This window comes from Pygoscelis adeliae, unplaced genomic scaffold, assembly GCF_000699105.1.
Source record: "Pygoscelis adeliae isolate BGI_AS28 unplaced genomic scaffold, ASM69910v1 Scaffold261, whole genome shotgun sequence".
Lineage (NCBI taxonomy): Eukaryota > Metazoa > Chordata > Aves > Sphenisciformes > Spheniscidae > Pygoscelis > Pygoscelis adeliae.
Genome location: NW_008824115.1, coordinates 959,403 through 969,239, shown reverse-complemented (window position 1 = coordinate 969,239; position 9,837 = coordinate 959,403).

Genomic DNA, 9,837 nt, shown 5'->3' with positions numbered 1-9,837 from the left:
AGAAGCGTGGCCAGCAGGTCGAGGGAGGGGATTCTGCCCCTCTGCTCTGCTCTGGGGAGACCCCACCTGGAGTCCTGCGTCCAGCTCTGGAGCCCTCAGCATAAGACAGACATGGACCTGTTGGAGTGGGTCCAGAGGAGGGCCACGAAAATGATCAGGGGGATGGAACACCTCAGGAGAGGCTGAGAGAGTTGGGGTTGTTCAGCCTAGAGAAGAGAAGGCTCTGGGGAGACCTTCTTGCAGCCTCTCAGTACTTAAAGGGGGCTTATAAAAAAGATGGGGACAGACTTTTTAGCAGGGCCTGTTGTGACAGGACAAGGGGGAATGGCTTTAAACTAAAGGGGGGTAGATTTAGACTAGATAGAAGGAAGAAATTTTTTACACTGAGGGTGGTGAAGCACTGGCACAGGTTGCCCGGAGAGGTGGTGGATGCCCCATCCCTGGAAACATTCAAGGTCAGGTTGGCTGGGGCTCTGAGCAAGCTGATCTAGTTGAAGATGTCCCTACCCACGGCAGGGGGGTTGGACTAGATGACCTTTAGAGGTCCCTTCCAACCCAAAATATTCTATGATTCTACGAATGCATGGGATGACAGGGGAACGGTAAAGTTTAAAGGGAATTTAGGAATTGAACGGGGCTGGGACCTCTCAGATTTACATTCATTTATGCGCTACTGTGATATACATACCAAGCGTAAATGCACTCTGTTTAAAAGGGATTAAATGGTTAAGTTCAAAATTCCTTGTGTGCTGAGCGTGGTCTAGATGGTTTATAGCTGCAAGCGTGCAAAAGGTTTACTTACAAAATTGATTTATATGTTCATTTATGTTCTTGAATATTGAGAACAGGCAAGGAATTAGCAGTGTTGCATGAGCTGCACTAGCACATTTTTCACCTTATATGGAGAATTGCCTGCCACTTATCAAGCAAGGTCAGATTTGCTGTTATTGTCACATTCCTGAAAGTTGGAAGAAATCACGTTTCTCTGAGTAAAGAGTCAGCTTGTAAGCTCATGGTTTTGTAGTTTGAATACTGTTTTTTCATCCAGGAACTGTTGGGATGGGCAGCGCTTCCTCAGAAAAATAGCAGCATGCACATTTTCACTGCCGTGTTGTGGAGTTCATTCCTCTGCTCGGGTGGAAGAACTTAGATGCTTGCAAGGGAGAATATGTTTCTGTTTGGAGTCGTCTGGAGTTCCTCCTGGCTGGCTCTTCTGGTCCTGAAGTGTGCTACAGGAAGGAAGGCCTTAGGGAATGAAGGGAAGGACCTGCAAATAGTGTACCTGTGGTATTGAAGGGGGGAGACCTCACTGCTTTGTGTTGTCTTGATGCCTGCTAGGGTGGCTGGTGTTTGAAGCAGCCTTTTCATGGACTTCTTTAGACAGTGACTGACAGCTGTTGGCTGTGAAGTCATCGACCTGCTGTGGAAATAGCTATGTCACAAATTCATCATTTGAATGTGAGGTTAAATAAGTGGAAAATATGGAAGTGGAGACGAGTCGCTTGTTTAGTCACTGATACCTCAGGTTAGAGAAGCCGGACAAAAGACTGAAAATATACTTGGAAGATTGAGAAGGTGATGATTACAAAATTTCCTTTCATGATAGTGTAAAAGTACAGCATAGAAGTGCCAATGAAGGCTATGTTCACTGAAATACTTGAATTTGAAAGGTGGGAGATCGGTATTAGGTCTGACTTAGTTAAGTTTTTCAAATTAAAAAAAGAAATGCTTTCTGTCTGAAATATTTCTGTGATTGTGGCATTCAGTAGGGCAGTAAGTCTTGCTTACTGCTGCTGCTTGTTTTTTGGGTACGTAGACCATTATAAATTTTTAGAGCATGTGCTCCCCCACTCTTGTGACTTGAGTTTGCATTGTGATTGTAGAGATTTTTCAATGGTACTACTTGGGAAATAAAATACTTTAAAATGGTAGTGATTAGGTGCAATAATAAGAAAACCTGGCCTGAAATTGCTTGTTGCTGATTTCATTTTCATGCAGATCCAGAAGAGTTAACTGGGAAATGATACTCAGGTTTTTCTTGCTCCATAAAGGCAATGTTGGCTGTATTTTTTTGAATAATAAGACGTAAGGAAGAATTCGTGAGCCTAGGAACATTTGAAGCCAACAAAAACAGAAGGGTAGTTTATATGGCTAAATACTTTGCAAAACCAACATTTGAAACATTTAGCCAAGTGGTTGCATTGCAGTATCCATGCAATTTTGAGGGGGTAGGTCAAAACATACAGATTTTTATTTTCTGTTTGCTTGTTTGTGGTTTTCCCATTCTTCCCCTTTTATGACTCACCAGAAAAGAACCAGATTTCTTATCGTGTATGGATATAAAAGATCTTAAACTACATACATTTATTTTTAGGACTCCACCCTTGGGCTTTGGATTTTGTGAACAGCTATTTCAGTAAATTTACATCTATATGGGGAAACTGGCAAATTGAATACATGCAAATCCATGTTTTAAAAAAAGCAATTGCTATTATAGAAGGTAAATGATATAATAAGAAAGCCAAGTAAAAAAAGGTTGCATTTTTGTTTGCTGCTAAGGGAATGATCAATGCTTCCTGCTGGCTTTTGCACCCTGCAATTGGAGATTCTGGCATGCAAATGGTTTAAATAATGCTAGGTTTTGTGACTGGTTGGCGCTGTATAATACTGGGACTGGGGTGACTTAAATATACAGAGTGTGGGCCAATCCCAAAGTCCTTTCTCAGGCGGAACACCCACTGAAATCACATTTAAGTGTCGTCAGTGAAAGCTTTGCCAAAGAAATCACTATGGATTTGACCCCAAAGTTATTACTAGTAGATTTCATATGTAAGCCTTTCATTATTGTGTTTTTTAAGAATGGAGTACTCGAATGAATCCTGGAATTCATTATACCTTTAAGTTTTTACCAGGGTATCAGCCTCTTAAACTACATTCCGCTGGAAAAAGAATTTTATTCCTCTGGTTTTTTTTTTTCTTTCTTGTTGTTGCTCAAAAAGAGGTAGGAAAGATATTTTGTGGCTCAGATTTGTTTTACTTCAGGCAAGCAATGTACCGAGGTGCCTAAATTAGGAGCGTGGTCTTCCAGCTTCTCCACGTGCACAGTGGAGAGGGTCATATCCAGAGGGGATTTTGCTCAATGTCGTCTTCTGGCTGTGACTCCCCAACCCACCCACCAGGGGTGGTGTAGGCTGCACTGATTTAGGAACCCAGAGGGATGTGGTTGGTAGGCCAAGGACCTGCTGTGATTTGTGATATAAGCTGTACGTAATTTGGTTCAAAATTCCTTTTTAGGAGTTAGTGGGTTGATTTTTTTTACTTTCTTTTCTCCATGGATGGTGGGGATTGGCAATAGAGCTGTGTCCTTTAGTACAGAAAATCCTGTGTTGCGGTAGGACCCTTGCAAGGTCTCCAGTCTCTCGCGCTCTCGTACGCTTTGTGTCTCTGGCTTTGGTCCCTTCCCGCAGGCTGCAGGTTTCACCTTGGATCTCGTGAAGTGTTTTGTGGGTCGTGATTTGGATGGACGGATTATATGATCCACAGACCCTTCAGACCAGATGTCTGCAGTGCCTGGCTGCTTGTGGCAGGACTGGCCGAACCAGGCGGTCCCTTCCTGGCCTCAGATCCCAAGAGAGGGATTTTCAGCACAGAAATCTGGATGGTTCATACTTTATATTGCTAAAACTGCAGTAATCCTGCCTTCCCTAGTTTAAAATATCAAAACAACAATAACAGAAAGGGTGGCCATTAGTGTTTTAAAGCTGTTTTAATATGCCTTTACATTTCCAACTGCATTAAACAATATTATATATAAAATATGGTAGATAGAGGTAGTGGGAGCGCCTTTAAGCATGCCTCCTATATTCTAGCATCATATTTTCACCTGTGTTTAGTTCTTGCCAGCCTTCAGTCATTCATGCAAAAAATTTCCACAGTGTTTTTTCTGCTTCAGGCTGAAACCTCTTGGAAAGGTTTTCAACGGAAGAACTCCAACTGTTTTTAAAAGAATGCATTACAGAAAATTAGAGAGGTTTGTCAACTTTATTTAGCCAGCCATTCCTTCAAAGAGTTGTTATACCTTCAGGGAGTAGAGGGGGGAATCAGGGTGCTTTTTGCAGCCCTGTGGAAATTAACCCAAATTTGCCAACCTACCAGAGTTGGTGAAAATTGTTATCTGCACGTGCTCGCAAGAGCAGATTAGAGGCTTGCTGATAAAAATCTTCAAATACTCCCACTTTATAAAACATGCTTCAACCCCACCAGCCTCTGCCTGTGCCTGGGGTGACGAATATGATGGGTGGTACCGAGCACCCAGCTGGGTAGCTCCGCGATTCCCGCTGCCTCTGCTTTGTCAGAGGAAAAGGTGACTGGGCGTTTAATAGTCTTCCAAATTCAGTAAAGCTTTATGCCAAGGCATACTTGAGACAGTAATTGAAAAGCAGTTGAAATCACTACTGTTTTACTAGTCATCACTCATGCAGTTAATTTCTGATGAAGCTGGGAGTAGAATTCATACTCTGGTCCATATACCACTCTCAGGGGTGCCTGGGATGAGAGGTGTGATCCCCGAAGTTTGGGAACAAGGTTTGAAAAATAACTTTCTGTCTTCTACCTTACTTTCTCCCAAATTGCAGGGAGGATCTAGTACTGCCAGATTTTAGGATTTTACCGGTAATTCTTCGTTATTTTAAAGTCACAACTCTCGGAGTCATGACTTCCATAGAAGGGTTGGATCTATCTATTTTATTTAAAAATAGCTAAGCATGAAAATACTACTGGGATGTTTTATGAAGATTGAAATAAAACAAAAAAACCAAGAATCTAATGCATGTTGTCTTTAAGCTATTGAAGAAATCAAGGTAACACAGGTTGATGACTTCAGGCTGATGGCAAGTCTAAGGTCAGGTCTGAGTCATTCTGCAGGGTGAGAATGAAGTTGCTGATATGTCGGCGTTGCTCCAGTCAGGGTCTAAAGGCTTCATGTAGTTTGGGTTCCCTCTTCCCACATTCCTCTTGTTCTTTCACATTTATAATGGCATTAATAACTCTTGCTTCTCCCTATCGTAAGCCCTTTTAAAATATTCAGCTTGCTCAGAAGGCACAAAATACTCCTCCTAGTGAAAAGTGCTTTAGATCTTTTCTTTCTCAGTCGTGATCCCTGAAAGGCACCAGGAGCTTTTCTGGAAGGGAGAGTTTGAATTTGGGCAGGTGAGGTGGAAAGGGAGAGGGAAGCACTTGCCAGCCCCTAGTGTTGGCCAAGTTTGTGGGCTAAGAAATAGCTCAGAATTGCAACAAATAGCTAATTGCTTGCTGAGTATAAATGACTAGGTTGTTTTTACAATCTTTCTGCTAATCTGTCATGCTAACCGTGATGAAGAAAGATGTTTTGTCGCCCTTCAGATTTGCATTCACATTTCACACCCAAAGGTGAATGTTACCATGGATGTCCTAGCAACCTGCAGCACTCATGATACACCATTTAGCATTTTCAGCCTATTCAGGCTATTAGGATATTCTGTAAGGATTGTTCCTTAGCACTAAGACTGCCCATCTCAAAGCATGCTCCCACCAACAAAAATGCCACTAATTAAAACTTGCGTGAGTGGAAATGTTATCATCAGCGTCAACTTTATGCTCTTAATTTGGAAAAAACCATAAGGGTTGCAGAGTGAACTAAAAAAATCAAGCAGTTCCAGACCCCGTGTTATAAAATCTTAGATAAGACTTAATCAGTGTGGCGAATTATAGGTTTGTCTGCCTGGCAGCTGGAGTTAATGGTGGGTGACTTCCCAGGGAGTTTGGGTGCTGATATAAGAAGGAGGAACTCCAGTGTTTCCCTTAAATGTTTATCTTGATGTGCTGAATTTTTCACAAACATATTTAAGGAAAAAGACAGAATTTTGGCCTATATTTCAGGTTAATATTTTGAAGTCAGCATTTCTGTTGCTTTTAATCAATTATGAATGTCCTGATGAAAATGTAGAATAAAATACCAGACTATTTTCTTGTGCATGACATAAGGTACTAAAAAATTATACAAGATGAATGTGCTAGAAAAGGGAAAATAAAGTACTTGGAAAAATGTAAGATAGTGCAGTATATTCTGAAGCATTTCTTACAGCATGGTATCTGTAAAATATAGATATCTAAATGTTAAATTTGGTGTGTACCACCAAATGTGAGCAATGACCTGTTGATAATGTTGCTAGCTTTATGGAAATATGAGGCTCACCTTTCTACATGCAACTCTTTTTGGATTTCTTTGTTAGCTTCATGGAGAATTTCACAGAAATAATCTCTAACTTTATTTCTGCAAAAGGTTTTCATTTCTTTTGAAATTTTGCTTAGGAGCTACCCCCCCCATCTTTCCTGGGGTATTCAGCCTGAGCTCTGACTGAGAATAACACCGCTGTTGCTTTAAGCCCACAGCATTGCTTTATATAGATATGGCCTGGTTTATAGTGTTGCTTTAAATACACAATAAGAGTTCATCTCCATTTCAGAAAAGGTTTATGACTGATCTCTGCCTGGCTAGGAATGTTTATTTTCTTAAGTTGCTTCACTGCAAAAATGTTTTGAAATTGAGAGTCCCAAGCTGGTGATGGAGCCTTGCTTGCACTCTCTGCAGATCTAATCCCTTTACCACTAGAAAGCTGTGGTTTTGTGATGGACCTCACGTAGATCAGGCTCAGTTCTGGTATTTCTGTGTCCCTTCCCCATCAGTCACCCTCTTTTTAAGTCTGCATCATTGAACTGATCTATGGGTGCTGGCAAGACCATCAAGCCTCAGTAAGATTCAGTTATTGGTCCCAGTCCTTTGCCATAACATAGGCTTCTTTTCTTTTCTCCATAACTTGTTGATGATGAAGTAACCTTGAAATAAACAGTTTTAGAAAAAAACTTTCCACCAGCAGGCATAATGGCAGCAGAGAAGGGATTCACAATGGATTGATTCTGGATGCTCTTAAAACGGCATGTTGATGTAGGATCAGCTTTCTCACTTGACTTCTGCTGATGCCACGTATTGATTATGTATTAAGTTGACAGAGGCCAATGGAAAAATCCTTTCTAACCACGTACCAGGAGTTCTGTGGGGCTGTGGTGTGTCCTGCATGGTGGCTTGTGCTTTGAAAGTGAATAAATAATGGCAAGTACGGGAAGAAGCATACACAGGAGAAGAGATGATACGAAGTATGTAATTTAGGATGTGGAAGAGAAAGCTCTGCTCCTCCCTCCCTGCCCTGCCTAGCCTGGCTGTCCGGTCTGCCCCATGTCTGCCTTCCTAATGTCACTTTCTGGTGACCAGGAGAAGGATTGGACTGCACCTGTACACAGAGCTGAGGCACCAACTTTACCGGCCACCTTGCAGGAGACCTTCCTGGACAAAGGGAGATGGAGCAGGAGGGTTATTTGCTTGAAATCACCTGGGGATCAGCCATTCTGTCCCTAGACCTGTGGGAAGGAGATGGCCTCCCCCTTGGTCACAGGGCAGTGGGCGAGGATAAGGTCATGCTGTGGGGATGCTTTCTATTAATGTGTAGAGACCAGGAGGGGATTTTCATGGAAAGAGAAAAGTTAGCCAGTCCTTCTTGCTGTTCAGAGCATCAGCAGACAGAATTGTTACCCTAAGGGCAGGTGACACATGAGCTTTACCAGACTAAGGGCAGTATGAGTTGTGGTGCGCAGATACGGTCAAAGAAGGCTTACCCATTTTTCAGGGATAAAAGACTCATGATCAGGCTGTAGGCCAGCTTGTGGCTGGAGAAATTTTGATGAGAGCTTAAAAAAGAGTGAGGAAACCTTTAAATAAGGTTTTCTTTTCGATTGTCTTCCTAGGCGGGACACTGAAACCGCTTCCTGGATGGGAGTATACCTGATTTCAGTTGTGGTATGTACGTAACTCTGTGTACATTCCTATCAAGTATCAGTGTCACCCTTCATTGCTTGCCCGAGCCAACTAATTCATGATTGCAGTTCTTTGGCAGGGCTTTGCAAATGCGTATTGAACCTCCAGCCTGGGTTTGTTTATTTTGTAAAAACACAGTAATTCAAAAAAATTAAAGAGATGGCTATGAAATCCAAGGCAAGAAAATGTGAGATTTCCTAAAGAATAAAGTAAAATAAAAAATACCTCAGAAGTTTAACATTGAAAGTTTGGGGGTTTTGTTGTTATTGTGTTGTGGGTTTTTGCTCTTTTTTTTTGAAGTTGAATAAAGAGGAAAGCAGTTTAATGCAGAACTAATTAATGCACATTTCTCTGGGGTAGAGTGATCTCTGTTCAGTCACACCTTCTCCAGAGTAACTCAAGTGGATTAATCAATGATCATCTTTCTAATTAAACTGCTCTCTGTAGAGAGTTAGAGGCTTCAGCTGATGATCGTTAGTTTTGTGTAGAATCAGTGAATTAAGTGTAAGTAATGTTAACAAGATGTTCCTTTTTCTCATAGGATCAGTCAAAGGTTAGGAAAAAGGTCGGCACTTTTGTTCATGTGCTGCCTCTGAAATGTAAATCATCAACAAACATAAAATACTTTCAAGTGCTTTCAGAAATATATTCTGAAAATGGCAAGAAAGGCGGGTAAAGAAATGCCTTGGATCATCCCAGACATACATACCTGCTTGGCTCAGTTCTGCATCTGACAGAGCAGTTAGGGTAGATCCTGAAACTCTGCTTGGGAATGTGAAGTTTCCTGAAACAAATACCCAGGCACAGGGAAGTGAAGTCCAGCTTTCCTTGTGCAGATGGCTTCTGCCTTCTGGGCAGAGCTGCACACCGTGGCACAGCCCTGCCTTTGCAGGCAGGCCGAACGGACGCACTCGGTAAATGGTCCCTTCCTGCGGGTTTACTGTCTGTCAGCAGAGCTGATGCTCAGTGTGTCACTGGGCAGCCTGGCCTCCCAGGAGTTGTGCTGCTGCTTATACTGAACATATGCTGAATGTGTGTGTCCAGTACATTGGCACATTTAGAGTTGTTTGATGGGGCTGAAAAAGTTGTGGGATTTTTTTTTCTTTTTTTTTTTTTTTGGTAAGCAGAAGCAGCTTTCCATGGTATTACATCTGATCTTCAGACTATTCCCAAGTTTCTCCAGGGGAAAGAGGAGGGACAGAAATCCAAGAAAACCACATGCAGCAAACTGATGGACTGTTGCAGAAAGCTACAACAGCTGCCAAAGGCTGTTCACTGGTTGTTGGTTGAACGTAGATGGCACAGAAGAAGTTAAAATCTCTCTCCTGTCTGATGATCGAGAGGTCAAGGTCTGGATGTATATACTGCGCGTAACTAGCCTGGAGAGCTGTTTGCAGTGCACTTTATAGGAGGGCACTGTGCTGCTGTTAGTTTGGCTACAAGCAGCTAATCCTCCAGGGGAACCACATGAACAAGTGTCATCTCTCTGCTTCCTTCTTGCCAGACCTGTTGATGGTAGCATCTCATACGTCCCTTTCGACATAGGAAATGTACTACAGCTGAAACGAATGGAGGTGTTTGTAGAGTTGTGGTCCTGAATTGCTCAGCACCTGGTCATTGTACGCTGGATTTAACCAGGGGCTGTAGTTTGTACTGAAGATGTCTGGCAACCCAGCAAAAAAAACCAAAACACCCAACAGTTGGTATTTGCTCCCTGCTGGTGCAGGTGGCACCGACCCTCAGTTTGTACAGCCCTTCCCAGATAGCAATTGAGGAACTACATCTGTGACTTGAATGTTGCTATTGCGTGTGTAATGTAATTCACTCTTACTTTACAATAGAGCTGAAAGGGCCCATGGTGTCTTCATACTAATGTCTTTACTTCACTGCCATACCAGATAGCCATTTGCTGGTGTTTATTTTTGTGTACT